The 19,647-nt window shown below is 42.9% G+C and overlaps 1 protein-coding gene across 2 annotated transcripts in view; it reads right to left on the bottom strand.

Moving 5' to 3' along the window:
• The window catches only part of SYT1 (synaptotagmin 1), a 668,825-nt gene that overhangs the window by 629,024 nt on the left and 20,154 nt on the right, over positions 1 to 19,647 (bottom strand). For both annotated transcript variants that reach the window (XM_060245124.1, XM_060245125.1), the window contains one exon: positions 5,087 to 5,188. The gene's annotated coding sequence lies outside the window, so the exon portion shown is untranslated. Of the gene's footprint in view, positions 1 to 5,086; positions 5,189 to 19,647 lie in introns of those variants that run through there.

Here is a 19,647-nt window from a genome sequence, read left to right as displayed (position 1 = left end):
AGCAGTGGTGCTAACATGCACCGCACTCAACGCGTCCCAGGCAGCCTTGGGAGTGTCCTTCCCTCGCACATAAACCAGCTGGTCATCTCCTATAGACAGCACTATGTTGGCCAGTGCCTTATCCGATAACACAGTCTCGGCAGGAGATAAGTCAGCAGGGGGGTTACTCACGAACAGCCATTGCCCTTCACGCTTGAGGTAGTGTTGCATTCTCAGGCTCCACACCGCGTAGTTGGCTGAGGTGAGCTTCTCAACGGCTACTCCAAGCTGTTGCTGAGCCATCGTGCCGACTCCTCCTCACAGCTGGCTGCCGACGTCCCTCTGGCTCTCAAACAGAGAACGGTGGTGCTTCTGTGTCCTTCGCCGGCGTTCCTCGCCTCCGGCTCTTTCCAAACTCACAGTCAGCTCAACTCGCAACTCTCTCCTCCGCGCAGCGGAACCGCCCTGGGCCCATAACCCTGTCGGAGCGGGAGTAGCAGAGTGAGGGAGATGACTTGCCCGACACAGGGCTTCAGGAAAGAAAATCAGGCAGACACGTGCAACTAGTGCCAAAAGGTGTATTAACATATATACACAACAAGTGCTCTCTTGTGCAGTCTATACAATATCACCTCCACGGACAAAGTGCTTCGCCTAACCACCATCTCACAGGGAGAGACCTGTGTGATGCACACACAGATCATATATAGTCCAAGCAGCCAATCCTGGCCGTGCTGACTCAGCAGATTGCATCACTTGGCTTCTGCCGGCTCAAGCCGGTCTGCTGATCAGGTCACTGTGACCTAGCCTGGCAGCTAGATCACCAGCTGTCATACTGTAGCTGTCAGACTGGGTTTATGTAGATTCTTGCTCCAACAACTGCAACTTTCAGTGTGGGGTTGCTAGTTTATTTAATCTAATCCGCTATCAAAACGTCAGCATTGTAGAAATTGTTTATTGCTTTTGCATATTTAAAGAATGTTCTTCAAAAGATTACAACCTGTAATTCCATTAAAACTAACTTAAATTAAATAAAACCTCAGTTTCACAAACCAATATGAAAGTTCCAGTCAACTTATTCTGGAAAGTTTCTGAGGGTCACCATGTTGGTCTGTAGTAAAACAGATTAGAGCCCAGTAGCACTTTCAAGACCAACAAGATTTTCACTTATCTGAAGAAATCAGCAGTGAGTCATGAAAGCTTATGCCCTTAACAAATTTAATTAGTCTTTAAGGTGCTACTGGACTGTTGCTCTTTTCTGCTGCTACCGACAGACCAACATGGCTACTCATCAAGATTGTCATGGTATGAGCTTTGACTCTCAAAAGTATATAGCCTGAAACTCTTCTTAGTCTCTAAGGTGCTATTGGACTTGAATCTAATTATTCTGGGGGGGAAAGTTTTAGAATTCGTTAATCATGTAAAAAACTCCTTAGCATCAAAATTTTTCTCCATTTGATTGTCCCGTACAAGTTCCATTGAAATGAAAGACCTGTAATCAAGTTTTAGGGCTACCAAGTACTTGTAAAAGAATGTCAACTAGGAAACAATTTGATTAATCAATGCAGGTTTTGAGATGTATAGTAGATAAAGCCAGTATCATTAGCTAAACCAGGGTTTCCCAAACTTTTCTTTCCCATGGTTTGGTTATTTTTACACTTCTCCTTCGTAGCCCACTAAAATTCAGAGGTGGAGCCAGGAGACTTTGGGAGTGGAGCTGGGAGATGAATTATGTCATTTCCTGTGGTGTAACTTCCAGGTCAAGGGCCAAGTGATGTCACTTCCGGGGCACACTGAACCAAAATGCCACCTCTTCCTGTGATGTCACTTCCAGGACACTCCACCAAACTTGCCCTTTCTTCTGAAGTAACTTCATTTTCAAAAAAATCTCTCTGAAACTCATGCTGAAGCAAAATGGGGGTGGAAAGTGGGTGGTCTGCAACTTTTTCATACATTCCCAGCGTCCTCTCTTTCCACCCCCACACCTGCATGCACCTATCTGTTTGTGTGTTCTTCTCCAGCTTGCAAGCACACCTAATGCCCATGTTCAACTGCCTGCACCACCTACACACCTCTTTCTCAACAGCACTGGACAGTGTATGCAGTTGGGAGTGCTGTTGCCATTGCCATCAGGAATGCCAGCACTGTGTACCACCCACACTGGGCCCTGGCAGCTGCTCTACCTCAAAATATGCTGACACATTTAGTAGTACCTTCCTTCAGCTGCTACTACTGGAACCCTGCCTTAAACTACAACCAAGCTTGCTTGGTTTCAAGAAAATATTTTGACAGCTATTTTTCATACTTTTCCTTGGCTGAAACACTGGGAAATTGCTCTGAAAGGTAGCAGAGAATTGCACTGCAATTAATGAATTAATTTTAAGTTATATGAAGTTCATACAAGCTTTTCTGCAGTTATCCCAAAAAGCATATTTATGAGGGGCTTGCAGCTTTTTACTGGCTGTGCTTGTAGCTTTTTACTGGCTGTATTTTACTGGCTGTGTTTACTGGCAGCTTTTTACTGGCTGTACTTTAAAAGCAACCTGTTCTGCAGATATTTAGTCAGTGAACTTCTTTTATCCTTTTTAATATCTACAGGAGTAGTTTAATTTTGGTGTCAGACAGCTATTAAAAGCAGGACCAGTAAAATGGTGCCAAGCTCATAGTCCCATCACTTCCAGGGCTGTTGAGATATACAGCAGTAACCTCCAATAATCTCTTTCTGCCGCACACCTCTCACTCTCATTCACTCACACAGAAATCTCATAGAAAGGCCAGCTGGCTACAACAGGGGGGAGCAATTTTTCATTGGCAGAACTCCTATGTCTGCAATAACAGTATGATAAACATAAAAGTTTAATCCAGTAAAAATGGAAGGGAAGAAAGAGAAAGGGAAAGAATGAAATGGAAGGAAAGGAAAGGAAAAGAAAAGAAAGACATGGAAAGAAAGAACATAAGACAAGCCATGTTGGATCAGGCCAGTAGACCATCCAGTCCAAAATTCTCTCATACAATGCCCCAAAAGCACCAGAATGTCCACCAGTGGGGCCAGGGCATTAGAAGCCCTTCCACTGCTGCTTCCCCAACCCCAGCACCAAGAATACAGACAGAGCATCACTTGCAGGGAAAGAAAGAAAGAAAGAAAGAAAGAAAGAAAGAAAGAAAGAAAGAAAGAAAGAAAGAAAGAAAGAAAGAAAGAAAGAAAGAAAGAAAGAAAGAAAGAAAGAAAGAAAGAAAGCCTTACTCACCATCAGATGACCCCAGCCAGCTACAATTCTGCCCAGGGGCCGTTTGGTAAAAAAAACTGCTACTGGAATGCCCACTCCCCGCCCCCTCCTGGCTGAAAAAAACCCACACACCCTTCTTTGCCGCAGGGGAAATCTCCCCAAAATAACATACTGCAAGGCACATGAAAGCTCATACCTTGAAGAACACTTCATGGGTCTAAAGTGCCAGTGGACGTCAGCTTTTCTCTCAAATACTGGGAGGGGAGAAGAAGGGAGGAGAAGGAAGGAGAGGCAGCTCAGCTCCTCTCTGCACAACACAGAGACGGGGGAAGGAAGGAAGCCAAACAGAGCTCAGGCTTTGCAGCCTGTGTCAGTCTTCAAGACTATCTTTTTTTTGGCACAACACAGAGACGGGGGAAGGAAGGAAGGCTTTGCAGCCTGTGTCTGTTTTCAAGGCTAGCTTTTCTCTGCACAACAGAGAGATGAGGGAAGGAAGCCAAATGTAGCTCAGGCTTTGCAGCCTGTTTCAGTCTTCAAGGATAGCTTTTCTCTGCACAAGAGAGAGATGGGGGGAGGAAGGAAGCAGAGCAGAGGTCATGCTTTGCTGGGGGTGGGGCTGGCTTTGACTTTTCTTGTGACCCGGTAGTTCAACAACCAGTAATACATGGTTCTCAAATGTATGTGCTACTAAAATGATGTCTTGTGATTTGGGTTGCCAGCTCTGGGTTGGAAAATATCTGGAGATCTTGAGGATGCAGCCTGGGAAGAGTGGGGCTTGGAGAGGGCAGGGTTTGGGGAGGAAAGGAATCAGTGGAGTTTAATGCCATAGAGTCCACCTTCTAAAACATCAATTTGCAAGCCCACACTTTTGTGATCACACTGGGGCAATTTACTCACAGGAGTTGCTGGATGTAGCAATCTGCTGTATTTTAACCAACTTCTTCAGATTAACACAGGAAAACAAACGTACTGAACAGAGCAGTCTAGATTCTGGTTAACTTTTTACTGTCCATACAAGTAATCACATTCTAGTTAACTCTTTACTACCCATACAAAGAACTTCTGAAATGAATACCATACATACAGAGGACTGTACTGACTTCCTCTCTCACACACTCACAAGGAAGAGTCGTGTGGCTCTGCATGCTCACTGCATTCTCCTGCAGCTTTGACCTGCTGAGATTTAAAGGCACACAGACCTTCCTGCTAAGATTTAAAGGTACACACATCTTCCAAGACACAAGCAGTTCTTTGCAAGCTTCTTCTAAAGGCACATGGTGAAAGTCGGGGCGGGGTTTCCCCCTGTCGGCCAGCTGGCTGTCAGTGGGAAGGAGCCTGCAAAACTGGAGGATCCCCCGCTGGGACCTGGGGAGTGGCAGCCTAGGAAGATCTCCAGCCACAACCTGGAGACTGGCATCTCTACTTGTGACAAATATCACAAAAGCACAGAGGCACTTCTTGCTGCTTTAGTAATAGTTCTGGGTTTTTAAAATTCCTATGTATGTACAGGAACTGCACAATAGAAATGAATCCACACAATGACAGCCTTGCTTTCAAGTGATGTATAAAGTGGCAATCTAAAGCACCAAGCAGATGTGAGAGCATATTTTATATGATGCAAGACTGCTCAAGATCATCTATGGATAATGAACCATACCAATATGGGATTTGATGGAGTGTAAACTGAAAGGGAAATGGAGGTATCCAAAATATTGAATAATATTCTCACAATCCTTCCTTTAATTTCTTGTACCTCTTTACTATAACAAAATCTGGGTTGCCGTTAATTCACATTTAAACCACATCAGCCCACATTCAGTGTTTTTATAATTAACATGTTACACATACAAAAATGATTAAAAAAATACCGTTTTAGATACCTTATATAAATGGCATCAATGCTGGTTTTTTTAGTCCCAAGGAAAGTTCAAGAGACAGCTGATTCAGGCCAGGATATTTTGTTGGTGCTCAAGTTCTTTTAACTATTAAGAAAAGAAAAGACAAGTTTCTTCGTAATCTTTAGCATCCAGTTATTGGTTGATGTCAATGACTGAGATACAAAGGCCTGGTGTTTTAGCATAAATCAGACTATGAAACTTAGAGAACAAAATCCACAGAGCAAGCATCAGACATTTCATCAAGTTTAAAAAAAAAGGTTTGTACACAGATATTGCTGTGAGAATTATTTTATTTAAAACATTTTCTACCCAACTTAGTGTCTGCAGCAAACAATAAAACTAATTAAAACATGATTGCAAACACATAACTATAATAAAAACAATTAAAGCACATACACATAAAACAAATGAACAGGAAGAATGGTCTACCAGAACCAGTGAGGAAACACCAGACAAAGCAGAGAAGTCTTTCCCAGCTGGCAGAAGTAATAACAAAGGGGGGGGGGGAGGTGAATCTCCCTGGGAGGGAATTCCATAATTTTGGTGACATGACCAAGAAGGCCCTTTCTTGGGTTACCACCCATCTAGCCTCAGATAGTAGGGACACCCCAAGCAGGGCCTCTGAAGATGACCTTCAATGAATCAATCTTTATAAGGTGATCTCCTGAAAAATAAGCTTTGGATGAATCAATTTATCTTCCTCCATCATGAACTAATAACTTTATTTAAATCTTTTATGCCTTTATAGCTAAACCAAGTATAGGGAAATCTATGAAAGCTGTCATAATATAAGTGAAAAACCTTGTATGTTATGCTACTGAACTGGTTAAATGCGTAGAACCACTTGATCAGCTTTTTTCTAGTATGAGATCAGGGCAATTCTAAATAGAGTATCATCCTTCTAAATCTAGCAGCTGCAATGAATTTCACATAGAATTGCAATTGTGCTGTAACATACCTCATAAAATTATATCTTATATCCAACTGAGAGGGGTGGATATCTGCAGATATCAAAAGCTGTGGATTGGGCTCATTTACACAGAAGAAAGAGTTCTCTACAAATTTGGGGGACACCCCAGATTAACAGAAAAAAATTGAAGATGTGGAAAAAGGGGAATGTAAATCCCTCCAAACAGAGGACCATTGTCTGTGTATGCACATACAATGTTTCTACTATGAGGGGAAGACCTTGAAGGCATGTTACTTGTTTTTGACAACACCAACAGCCCTAGGCCTGGTTCTACTTTCACTGTTGTGGCTCCCAGCATAACTGCTGCAACCCTCAGGCCCAGTTCTGTTTCTGTCATCACTGCTGCAGCCCCTAGGCCAGGAAGGCTCCTGGTGCTGCTTCTGTTGCCCTTGAACTGGGCAGCCCACGCTGCTGGCCCTGCCACAGTCAGGATAAACCCCACCACATCCAGAGACACACGAAGAGGCCATCCCACCATCCCCTGAGATGCAGAGAGATGGCCAAGCAGAGCACCAAAGATTGGAGGGATATGGGCAGACCACTTATAATGGGGTAGGGGTAGCAGTAGCAAGAGCAATAGTAGGCTGAAGGAGAGGAAGAGAAGAGGAAGGACATGGGGTATATCCACTCTCCAAGGTAGGGGTGGGGAATGTCCGACCCAAGGGCCATTCATGGCCCTCGCGATCACTTGGACTGGCCCTCAGGGATTGCTGAGCCGAGCCATGTGGTGGCTCCCTGGGCCCTGGCTGGCCAGCGAGGATTGTAGGGCCCAGCCATGCTGTACAGCAGCCACCATGGAACCCAGCTGGCTGGCAGGGAACACTGGGCCCAGCCACGCTGCACTGTGGCCTCCCTGGGAGCTGGCTGGCCAGCCAGGATTGCTGCGGGGCCTGGAAAAGTCACTGTCACAGTTCAGGTAAGTTTCCCCCTCATTTCTTTATTTCCCTTTCTTCCCCCCATTTCTTTGTTTCCCTTAATTTCCCTTTCTTCCCCCCTTGCTTTATCTCCCTTATTTCTTCTTTCTTTATTTTCCTTTATTACCTTTTCTTCCCCCCAATTCTTTATTTCCTTTTCTCTCCCTCTCTCTCTGTGGAGCATGAGTTGTGGGCATTGTGAAGGACGGCTGCTGGGGTATGTGGATGCCTTTAAAGGTCTGCTGTGAGTAGCTGCAGTTTCTGCATGAAGGGAGGGAGGGATGGGTGGCAGGGGTGGGAGGTGGGAGCCAGCTACCACCAGTTCAATTTGCACTTGATTATCCAAGATGGTGTAGCTTTATGTGCTAATAAGTGTATGACCTAATACACTCATATTAGGAAATGTGGTCTAATATGCTACTGAGTTCCTGCTGGGCTTTTTCTACACCCCCCCCCCTTGGAGCTAGGCATTTGCCTAGGGTGGTGGGCTGGGTGTGTGTGTGTGCCTAGTTAGGCTCTCCCCACATGACTTCAAATAGAAAAACAATTATTTACAGTAATTTTGCTGGCCTGAATTGTTCTTCCTTGGTGGAGCACTGTTTTTTAAGTTGATAATTTTATATGGCCCACGAATGATATTATAAATATCCAAATGGCCCTTGGCAGAAAAAAGGTTCCCCATCCCTGTTCCAATGGGAGAGGCATCAAGGATGGGGGATGGTTGGTTGGCCCAAAAGGAAGTCAAGGTAGGGGGTTGGAAGAAAGAGAGATGGGGAAAGGATGGGGGAGAAAGAGAAGGGGGAAGATTGTAAGAGAATGGGAGGGGGAAGAAAGATGGGAAAGAATGACAGATAAGGGAGGAGTGAGAAAATGGAGGAGAGAAGAACAATGTAAGTTCCCCAACAGGAAGAATGGCAGGGTTGAAATGAATGTATTAAATAAATAAGATTGAAAGAGATGGGGTGGGGGAGAAAGGGAGGGGAAAGATTGATAGAGAAAGGATGGTGAAGAAGGGAGAAAATGAAGATAGGGTATGGGATGCCCCCTTCCTACAAGTTCCTTTCAGGTCCTCACTTGTGAAATTGTATTTTTATCGCTATGCTTTGATTAACACAGATTTTAATAAACTCATCACAGAGTATAGCAAGAAAGATTCCCAGGACGCAAAAGGTATTTCTGATAAAGACTTCTTGGAAGAAAAGAAAAAGCAATACTTGCAACACATATGTCCTAACAATAGGTAATCATATGAAAACCCATTGAATGTTTACTTGGGTCACTTCTTAGTCCGTGAACACATTCATTGTATGCAATTAACTTTAACAGCTGTCTTTCTATGGTTGGTAGATTGCAGAAATTCTTTGTCGAGCATATCCTGTGGTGCTGATTAAAAGTCCGCTATTATTCAATGCCCTGTATTTCTAGAACTCCTTAGTGGCACACAGTGTGCGTCCCATTTCTTTTACACCATGGGTTGTATCCACTGCAAGATTATTGAAATGTCTGCATCCAGAAGCTTTCCCCTGATATTCTCAAATCTCCCCTCTCCTCAGCAGCCATTTCTAATCCTGGGAAACTTTATTCCTAGTTTACAGGACTCACAAGGTCACAAATGTCATGAGTTTGCAGAGGGAAGAGGAGTGGGGGAGTTCTGTAGAGAGCCAGGAGGACCCACAGCCTACAGGACTTTCTACTGACAGATTACAGATCAAAACCCATATGCCCTGTCCTTGTATATCAGAGATTTCTGTTAATGAGGCTGAAAATATAGCAGAAAAACTCTGAAGCCTCTGAGTACATATGGTTATGTCTGATGAGAAACTGTACAGGATTTCATCAGAGTCTCACACCTTCTCTCTACCTAAACAGTACAAGCAAAGCCTAGAATGCAATGATTCATATCACACAACATACCATTTATTTTTACAAAAGACCCGCACAAGGAATAAAAGGATATCTGCCTCTAAGCCCACTGATATAGCTAGTTCCTCTCCCCTTTGCACTTTACAAAGCAGAAACAAAAAAACCCCAAACACTTTCTAATTCTGAAGAACGTTTGTGTGATACTTTGCATTTTAAATGACATAAAAAGTTGAACTGAAATTTTCAACCAACCCAAAAAGCAAAGAAAATGGGTTAAGGGGGGGGGGGGATATTTATTTAACACACAAGATATTAACAAAACTACAAGGCTGGCTTTAAACACATTTTGAAAACAATCTAGACATAAAATATAATTTTATGTACTAGAAGAATAATCCAAAATACTGCAAACAATTATTAAATGTGCAACCCTAAAACAGAAGGCCACAAAAAACTTCATTAGTGGTGTCATAGAGAAAAATATTGGTGTTATTATAAAACTCATCTGTCTACTTGCCTAAGGATCGAATCACCAACTACCAAGATTCCCCCTCGCTCCCTGCCCAGGGATGGTTCCTTGGCACAAAAGGATACCTGCTCACCAACTGAAGAAGAGGTCCCTTCTAAAGGATCATTCCCCTTATCCTCAGCACGGTGCCCTGTTCCCTCTCGACCCTTATGCTCCCTGGCAGCAACGGGGTTGCCACATTCAGAGTGGGGCTCATCTAATACGTCCCCGAGAGTCTTCCCTGAGTGCCTAACTGACTGTCTCTGCTTCTCCAGGTCAGTCACCTCAGCCTCAAGGGTACGAACTCATTCGCTGACTACCAGGAGCTCCTTGCATCGAGCACACACCCAAGACTTCTGTCCTGTGGGCAGATGGTCATACGTGTGACACTCAGTGCAAAACACTGGAAAGCCCTCACCCCCCTGCTGGCGTTCTACCTTCATGACAGCTTTTTAAAAATATACAGTCCCCTTTTAAATCCTGTTTGTTTATGTGGCTCTTTTTCTGGAGGGTCTACTTACCTTATTGGGAACTATAACAGCGCGCCTCGCGGTCTCACTGGATCGCTTCTATATGCAACTTATGGCTATCCCAGCCCCTCTTCAGCCTCAGTTCTTCCTCTTGAATTTTACCTCATGGCTATGGAACTCAAGGGGTGGGTGTAATATGGATTTCTCAATACTATTCTCTTTGAGGGTTTTATTTTGCTTTCAGATGGATATAAACTCAGTTTGTAGGTAGGGGACCACAGCAGCTTTGATAGCTTTCCCAATATACTGGCACCAGAGAACTTTAAAGTAAACCACAGAAATTTATTAACGTACACACACCGTCTTCAACTGGGGAATGGGAAATATATACATGGGCTATATTGTATCTCAAGCAGTTAACAGTTTCTTCGTTGATCAGGCTTTATAATATCAATTTCGCTTAGGTCTCTCAGGTTTCACAGATCATACAAATTCACTCTGCAACACTATTCTAGGTTGGCCTCTTGGGTATAAAGTGCCAAGTCCCTTAAGTCGACTGGTGTCTCTTCTCCCAGCCCTTCAGACTTCTAGACCCACATCTTTCCCTCAACCACCTCTGTAGCTCTTAAGAGAAGTGTCTCTGTGTCTGTGACCTCTCAGGTCTTTTACTGTGACTCTCCTCTAGTCACACACAGCCCCGTGGCTGTCTAAATAGAGTGAACAGTGAGCTTTGCTTCTCTCGAAGACTCTCCTCAGGTCCTGTCTCAGCTTCTTCTCAGACCAACTGCTCTCTTCATCAGTCTCCCTTAGACTCCGTCTGTCACTAACTGCCCTCAGCCGTTAGCTGTCAATCACCTCTGAGAGTTCCGAGCACTCTGGCCCCCACCCTCAGGTCACCTGATGCAGGCTTTATGAGTTCTTAGTTTTCTTGTTAACCCATTCATTACTGTCACAGGAACACAAGGAGAATAGGGATCTGGGTTCCTGGTCCTTACACAGCCCCCAGGCTAAGAGCCACAGGCCAAGAGCCCTTTACCTCTTGCCCTTCGGCTCACGCCTCTGGCAAGGCGCAGCTTAATAATGCAAAGAGGGTGGAGCCTCAGTCTGCCCCAGGAACACAGCCACTCCTAATCAATCAGCAACAGTCACCTTCAGCCTACTCAACCCAAACAAATAGCAGTTCCCCAGCAACCACAAACTCAGAAATTTCAGCAATCACACAGTCACACACTCAGAAATTCTCAGCAATTCCCCCAGTTGTTTAGAAAGACAAACCTCACCCTTATAGCATTTCTTATCTGCTCTCTCTTAGAGCTCTCTGAAATGTGAATTTGGATTATCTGTGTTCTATAGCAGGGGTGGCCAAAGGTAGCTCTCCAGATGTTTTCTGTCTACAGCTCTCATCAGCCACAGCCATTGGCCTTGCTGGCTGGGGCTGATGGGAGTTGTAGGCAAAAAACATCTGGAGAGCTACCGTTGGCCACCCCTGTTCTATAGTACAAAGCAGAGTCAAGTAGCACCTTTAAGACCAACAAAGTTTTATTCAGAATGTGAGCTTTTGTGTGCTCTAAGCACACTTCATCAGACAGTACGATGGAATGGCAAGCAGACCTAAATACAGAGAAAATTGGCAGTGAATCAGCATGCAAAATCATGGAAATGTCCCTTAGCAGATTAAAAGAATCGCAAGCTGGGGCCTAGCAACTGCCAGCCTAGACACAGATTCTTTTAATCTGCTAAGGGACATTTCCATGATTTTGCATGCTGATTCACTGCCACTTTCTCTATATTTAGGACTGCTTGCCATTCCATCGTACTGTCTGATGAAGTATGCTTCTAGCACACAAAAGCTTACATTCTGAATAAAACTTTGCTGGCCTTAAAGGTGCTACTTGACTCTGCTTTGTTCTATCGCTGCATACCAACACAGCTGCCCACCTGGATCTGTGTTCCATAGTTTTATTCTGTCTTTCTGCCATATTGACATTTCTGAGTTTCCTTGAATCCTTGGAGAAAAGTGAGATAGAAATATTTTAATAAATATAATATAAATAACCTAATGATAAATTCCAATATTTTCTAGATGCGTGGTTTTTGTTTTTTGGGGGTTTTTTGGTCCTGAATAACACCTATTAGAATGCACAGTCATCTAGCAAGGAATCCAATTATGAAGCCCTGGTTCCATTTCTATATCTCCCTTATTTGATCAGACAAGGTGAATAAATCTTATAATAAGTAAGGATCAATTTTACAAACTAATACATGTTATTGTGAAGTATGATCTATTTTTAACAAGATGTTCCAGATGTTCTTACAGATTTGAAATGTATTTGTATGGCCCTTTGGGTTATACAATGAACTTATCTTACCCATGGCATGAACAATGCATCATTTGAAGTAATGAAATAAAGAAGACTGAAATGTGTGCAAATGTAGCTAATGAGACCAAATGCAGCAGGCAAACCAGCCAGATGTTCTTAGTTACATTATTAAAAAAGATAAGCTTTTGAAGGTTATTGAATTTTTTTTACACATTTTAGTGTACAATTAGATTTACAATTTGAATTTTTTTTAAAAAAAATGTTACAAAATTACCTTTTCCCTTCCTAGCATAAAATTATACACTGCATACACTTATTTGTTTCTTTTACCACATTTTTAAAAATCAAGATCAGCCTGGGCAGACTGGGCTAGGCCAATGAAAAGTAAGGATAGGCTCTTTTATCCTTTCTAACCTGTCACTTTTTAGTTTAAAACTACTCTTCCCAAGCAATGGAAAAGACACAATGGTTTCACATTTTCCATCTTCTACCTTCTTTAATACAAGTAAAAGGCAGGTTTAAAAGGCTAAATTTTTAATTGTTATGAGACCACAAGGAAAAGTTAAGCAATTTCTAGTTGAACACTCTTCTGCTGCTCCTTCTTATGCTGATTTTGCTTGCATGATAGCAGAACTAAGTCTGACTAGTGTAATTTTTGAATGACACATTTCTATATGGAACAACAGAGATTTAGACTAACAGAAGAAACATATAATTTTTTGCTTCTTAGTTTTTCTGCTCCAAACTATAAAATATCTTAACAAGCACCTGGACATTATAAAGAAATTGACTAAACTTTTTTTCCTATAATGTTCCAGTTCTTACCAGAACGTGTGGCATAAAGGACTGGTCATAATTTAATTGAAATCAATGCACAAAAGACTACTAAATTACATCTTAAAAGCACTAAAATATGCTAGTAAAGAGAATATTTCAGTTCTTTGTAGTCAGGGGTACCATTGACTCCCACTAGAGGTAGAACTGAGCCACTCATGTTCACACTACTAGCTGGTCATGTTCCAGACTTAGCTGAGCAGAGGTATTGAGAAGATGAGCTTAAAACAAAGAAGGAAGGAGTTAAAAGAGGGAGGCATCTAACTGGCACGTCAAGGAGAAAGTTGTGGGTGAACCAACCTCTTCTTTAGGCTGGCATTTAAATGCCAGGGAGAGGTTAATAAGGACAGATGAGTCTGAGTTTTAGGCAGTGGAAAAGCCAGAGGGGGAGGAGGATGGGTGAATCTCCAACCCTCTCCCCCTCCCCACAGCTGAGTTCTTAAAAAGAATAGGTAAACTGCCAGCTGTACAGGGCATTAGACAGGTTGAGGAGAGCTGAACTTCAGAATGTGACAGTTGTTGTTCAGTCACACAGTTGAGTCCAACTCTTTGTGACCCCATCAACCAAGTCATGCCAGGCCCTCCTGTCTTCCACCATCCTCTGAAGTTCGCTCAAATTTATGTTAGTGATATCAGCAACGCTGTCCAGCCATCTCATCTTTTCCCGTCCCCTTCTTCTTTTGCCTTCTGTCTTTCCCAGTATCAGGATCGTCTCCAGTGAGTGCTCCCTTCTCATTTGGTGGCCAAAGTATTTGAGCTTCAGCTTCAGCATCTGACCATCCAGGGAACAGTCAGGGCTGATTTCCCTGAATTGATCTTCTTGCGGTCCGAAGGACTCTCAAGATCCTTCTCCAGCACCACAGTTCAAAAGCATCTATTCTTCTGTGCTCAGCCTTCCTTATTGTCCAGCTCTCACAGCCATACATTACTACTTAGAATACCATTGCTTTGACTATACAGACTTTTGTTGTTAGGGTGATATCTCTACTTTTTATTATACTGCCTAGGTTTGCCAACTTGCTGGGGATAAAGTGTAGATGACTGGGGAAGGCAATGGCAAACCACCCTATAAAAAAGTCTGCCATGAAAACGTCATGATGCGACATCACTCCAGAGTCGGAAGTGACTGATGATTTACCTTTTTTAGGTTTGCCATAGCTGTTTTCCCAAGGAGCAAATATTTTAATTTTACAGCTACAGTCACCATCTGCAGTGATCTTGGATCTCAGAAATGTGAAGTTTGTCACTACTTCCATGTCTTCCCCTTCTATTTGCCAAGGAATGATGGGGCTGGATGCCCTGATCTTAGGTTTTTTGAGCTGAGTTTCAAGCCTACTTTGGTGATCTCTTCTTTCACCCTCAACAAGAGGTTCTTTGAATCCTCTTCACTTTCTGCCATTAGAGTGGTTTTATCTGCATATCTGAGGTTGTTGGCTTTTTCCCGGCAATCTTAATTCCGGCTTGTGATTCATGCAGGCCAGCGTTCCACATGATGTATTCTGCACATAAATTAAATAAGTAGGGTGACAATATACATCCTTGTTGAACTCTTTTTCTATTCTAAACCAATCCATATCCTGTTCTGACAGTTGCTTCTTGACCCTTACACAGATTTCTCAGGAGACATGTGAGGCGGGCTGGTACTCCCATCTGTTTAAGGACTTGCCACAGTTAGTTGTGATCCACACAATCAAATTATTTAGCATAGCCAATGAAGCAGAAATAGATGTTTTTCTGGTATTCTCGTGTTTTCTCCATAATCCAGGGAATGTTGGCAATTTGATCTCTAGTTCCTCTAAGTCTCCAAAACCCAGCTTGTATTTTTGGTAGTTCCCAGTCCATATACTGCTGAAGCCTAGCTTGTAGGACCTTTAACATGACCTTGCTGGCATGTGAAATGAGTGCAATGGTGCGATAGTATGAACATTCCTTGGCATTACCCTTCTTTGGGATTGGAATATAAACTGACCTTTTCCAGTCCTGTGGCCACTGTTGCATTTTCCAAATTTGCTGACATAATGAATGCATCACTTTAACAACATCGTTTTTTAGGACTTTGAATAGCTCAATTGGGATACCGTCATCTCTGCTTGCTTTGTTGTTAGTAATGCTTTCTAAGGCCCATTGACTTCACATTCCAGGATGTATGACTTGAGGTCAGCAATTTCACCATCATGGCTGTCAAGGACATTTAGATCCTTCTTGTATAATTCTTCTGCGTATTCTTGCCACCTCTTCCTAATCTCTTCTGCCTGTGTTAGATCCCTACCATTTTTGTCCTTTATCATGGCCATCTTTGCACAAAACGTTCCCTTGATTTCACCAATTTTCTTGAAGAGATCTCTTGTCCTTCCCATTCTATTATTTTCCACTATTGTTTTGCATTGTTCCTTATCTCTCCTTGTTATTCTCTGGAAATCTGCATTCAGTTGGTTGAATCTTTCCTTTTCACCTTTGCCTTTCACTTTCCTTCTTTCCTCAGCTATATGTAAAACCTCTTCAGACAGTCACTTTGCTCTCTTGCTTTTCTTTTTCTTTGGGATGGTGCTGACTGCTGCCTTCTGTACAATGTCATGGACCTCCGTCCATAGTTCTTCAGGCATTCTGTCAACTCTAGTTCCTTAAATCTATTCTTCACCTCCACTGTATATTCATAAGGGATGTGATCAAGGTTGAATCTGAACGGCCTAATGGTTATCAATCAATCAATCAGTTATCAGTTTTCTTCAGTTTAAGCCTGAATTTTGCAATAAGTAGTTCATGATCGGAGCCACAGTCAGCTCCAGGTCTTGTTTTTGCTGACTGTAAGGAGTTTCTCCATCTTTGACTGCAGAGTATATAATCAATCTGATTTCTGCGTTGCCCATCAGGTGATGTCCATGTGTAGAGTCACCTCTTAGGTTGTTGGAAGAGGGTGTTTGCTATGACCAGTTTGTTCTCTTGACAAAACTCTATTAGCCTTTGCCCAGCTTCATTTTGTTCTCCAAGGCCAAACTTGTCAGTTGTTCCGGTTACCTTTTGACTTCCTACTTTGGCATTCCAGTCCCCTATGATGATGTATATATCAAAGATACTGTTCATGAGAAATCTTCACTGGCAGTTTTTTATAAATTTATTTATTTTATAAATTTATATCCCGCCCTCTACTGATGGATTTAAAATCTATCATATTGATAATTAGACATTTTCTCCCAAATGAATACCTCAGAATTAAAATAACAGCTTTATTTTAGCTTTGATGAAAAATGTAGCAATTCTTCAGAAGGAAATGACATCATCACATCAGGGATGTAGTGTGGCAATGAGGGATGAGGGTGAGGGATGGTGGCTCAGTGGTAGAGCATCTGCTTGGTAAGCAGAAGGTCCCAGGTTCAATCCCCGGCATCTCCAACTAAAAAGCGTCCAGGCAAATAGGTGTGAAAAACCTCAGCTTGAGACCTTGGAGAGCCGCTGCCAGTCTGAGTAGACAATGCTGACTTTGATGGACCAAAGAAGGTCTGATTCAGTATAAGGCAGCTTCATATGTTCATATGTTCAATGCTGTGGTTTGAGGGAAAAACTCTATGGTTTGAAGGCAATTTACCATAGAGTTTTGCCCTCAAGCTAGAGCACTGCCATACAATTTCCCCAACATGATGACATCCCTTCCACATGATATCATCATGTGAGGATGTTACTGTTTGGAGTGCAGCCATGTCTCACTCTCAGAACACTCCTCCCATTCCCTGCTGATGAGTTCCAGGGACCTGGCAATCCTAGCAGGAGATCTCTAGCTACTCCTTGAAGATTCAACTATTCAGCTATGGATATAATAACTACCAAATATTGATTGATCTTTATTATTCACAATTTCGTATCACACAATATAATTTTCAATTACAATAACAATCTACTAAGGTGCAATGGTCATATAAGCCAACTTCTCTTTAAAGTGTAATTCCAAAGTCACAAATCCATTATTTTGAAGTGCAAGTATCTCTTATCTTCCACTCCTGAGGAAGCCTGTTCCACTGAGGAATCGCTCTAACGGTCAGAAAGTTCTTCCTAATGTTGAGCCGGAAACTCTTTTGACTTAATTTCAACCCATTGGTTCTGGTCCTACCTTCCGGGGCCACAGAAAACAATTCCACACCATCCTCTATATGACAGCCCTTCAAGTACTTAAAGATACGATTATCACCTCTCAGCAGCCTCCTCTCCAGGCTAAACATCCCCAGTTCCTTCAACCTTTCTCCATAGGAATTGGACCCCTCACCATCTTCGTTGCCCTCCTCTGGACCTGTTCCAATAGAATCATAGAATCAAAGTTGGAAGGGACCTCCAGGGTCATCTATTCCAACCCCCTGTACAATGCAAGAAAATCAAAAATACATCCCCCTAAATTCACAGGATCTGCATATGTCATATAGCATATATAACAACAACATATAAATACTCCGTGGAAGTTGGCAACCCAATTGCCAAACTATGGTGAGCTCTTTTCCAGCAAACAAGGAAGTGAACAGGGGAAGCCACAGTTTTCTATATTGGATCTTCTGTTAAGCCAAATGCCCCCAAAATGAGGTTGGGGAATTAGTCAGGTGGGCACCTGGCTCAAACAGGGATCTTTTTCCAATGTATACCAGGCTCAACCACTCAGAGAGTAAATGCTCAATGAAAGGATTCTTATTATGTAAAAATAGTTGTACTTTATTGGAATAAAATAGTTCCTTCACACAAGATAAAATGCAATTCAATCTCACATTCACACAGGTCTAAGAAACATAGATAGATCGATAGGGGATCATAAACGGATACACGGACAGGGCGATATTTACCATCGTAGTCTTCCAGGAAGGCTCCAGTGGCGATAGTTGAGGGGATGGGGGAGGACCCGAAACTGATCAGGAATCGGGGGTGGATCTATACAGCTGGATGCAGGATACTGACAGAAGCACACATGAGTGGAGTTGGGTCAGAGGTTATAAGGGCTCCTTTGACCCCGGAGGGGATGGGTGGTGACGGGGCGGAGAGATGGGGAGGTTCTGTGATGACCACGGGGCTGGGCACCATCAGGACCAATGGTGAGTTCCCTGATGACACCTGATTGGGGGTTTGCTTCGACCAATGAGCTTCACCTCTGTCCGGGGCATCCTAGAAACTTCCAGGTGGTGCCAGGGTCTGGGATGGCTCTGCAGGTATCGGAATGGAAATGGCTGGGGGTATGGGATTGTTTGAAGAGGTGTCAATTGGTAAATCACATATGCACCTAGGTCTCCCTGGTGTAGATCAAAGGATTGGATGTGTCAGGAAGTGTTCCCCCTCTTGTTCTTTGATCTCTCGGGAAGGGGGCCTTTGGCCAGTGTTTTGCTAGACAAAGAGCATCAACAGTTGCGCGGTTATTCCATTCATGGGCTAAACAGGTTGCTTGAGGGCTGCGGGTAACTTGAGGTGTGTACGTGATCTTTATATCACGAAGGAATGGATTCCAGCCTGCTGGGAAGATGGCTGCGCGTGATGCTGGTTTAACATGGTGGGTTCTTTGTCTAGTATTACAACATGATATTGCCCGGATAGCTCCGTGGCGGCGCAGGTCTCTTCCACTCCCTGGCTGGCCCGTGCAGCGACGGGGGGGAAATATCCGTTGTTGGGCAAATGCTCTATACCAGGTTGAAATGCCTGTACAACATGTATCTAGATGCACACACACACAAGTCCCGTTATGCCTCTGGGTGGCTTTGCCCGCACTCTCTGACCAGACAGGAGCAAGCCCACTTCTCCAGGCGCCCTGGCACCCTTGCTTGTGACTTATGTTTGGGAAAAAAGGGGCCTTTTCCTCACAGTACTGTAGTAATAGTTTGCAAAAACACCAACTGCAATTAACTATCTCATGATAGGAGAGACCATGTAAGCCCAAAGCACTGTCTAGGTTTGTTTACATAGTAGCAAACTACTTCATGCTGCTGCATCTGAACCAAGATAGTGTTTACCTTTCCAAAAGAAAACATGCAGATGATGCTGATGTTTCTAGAAACAGATGCCAAAACACAATCCAAAACTGTGAAACACTTGACCTTGAACTTTCTAAGGTATACCTCCTTCTACTAGGTAGTCCAGTGCTGTCAGATTTGATAGGTAATGTGCATGTCAGATGTTCTCAAGATTCTCAAGGCTAAGTTCATCTATCCCTGCTATTAACAATCCCTATACTATAACTGCAGGTAAAATGGACATAACCTGAGATCTCAGATATGAAAAATATTCCCTTTCCAGACTGATGACCCTTCTTCAAAAAAGGTGAAATGTTTTATAGATATGATAACAAAAAGATTTTGGTAGTAGTCTCAGTGGAAGAAAGCAACACAGAGAGCAAAACAAACTGCTACAAGTTTTCTCCTTGCTGCTGCTGTATTCCTTAACTGCAAAAAGAAAATACTTAATCAAGGACTGATTTTTCTTGGCACTAGTGCCATAGTCTATAGAATTCCTTAGGTATTTTTAAAATCTATACCACTTCCTTCAGTGTTTATTTGACAGGCATCTTCCCCCACCCCCTCTACACATACCAGATATGGTTTCTGTTCAGACAAGGCTATGTGATAATGGCAGTATGCTTTTCAGCAAGCCTTTAGTTAAGTTTCCTATTCAAAGACAGATAGATAGACAGACAATCTATGCTTACCA

Source organism: Heteronotia binoei, chromosome 8, assembly GCF_032191835.1.
Source record: "Heteronotia binoei isolate CCM8104 ecotype False Entrance Well chromosome 8, APGP_CSIRO_Hbin_v1, whole genome shotgun sequence".
Taxonomy (NCBI): Eukaryota; Metazoa; Chordata; class Lepidosauria; order Squamata; family Gekkonidae; genus Heteronotia; species Heteronotia binoei.
The sequence above is the reverse complement of the archived record's forward strand: the minus strand, read 5'-3'. Positions and strand labels throughout refer to the sequence as shown.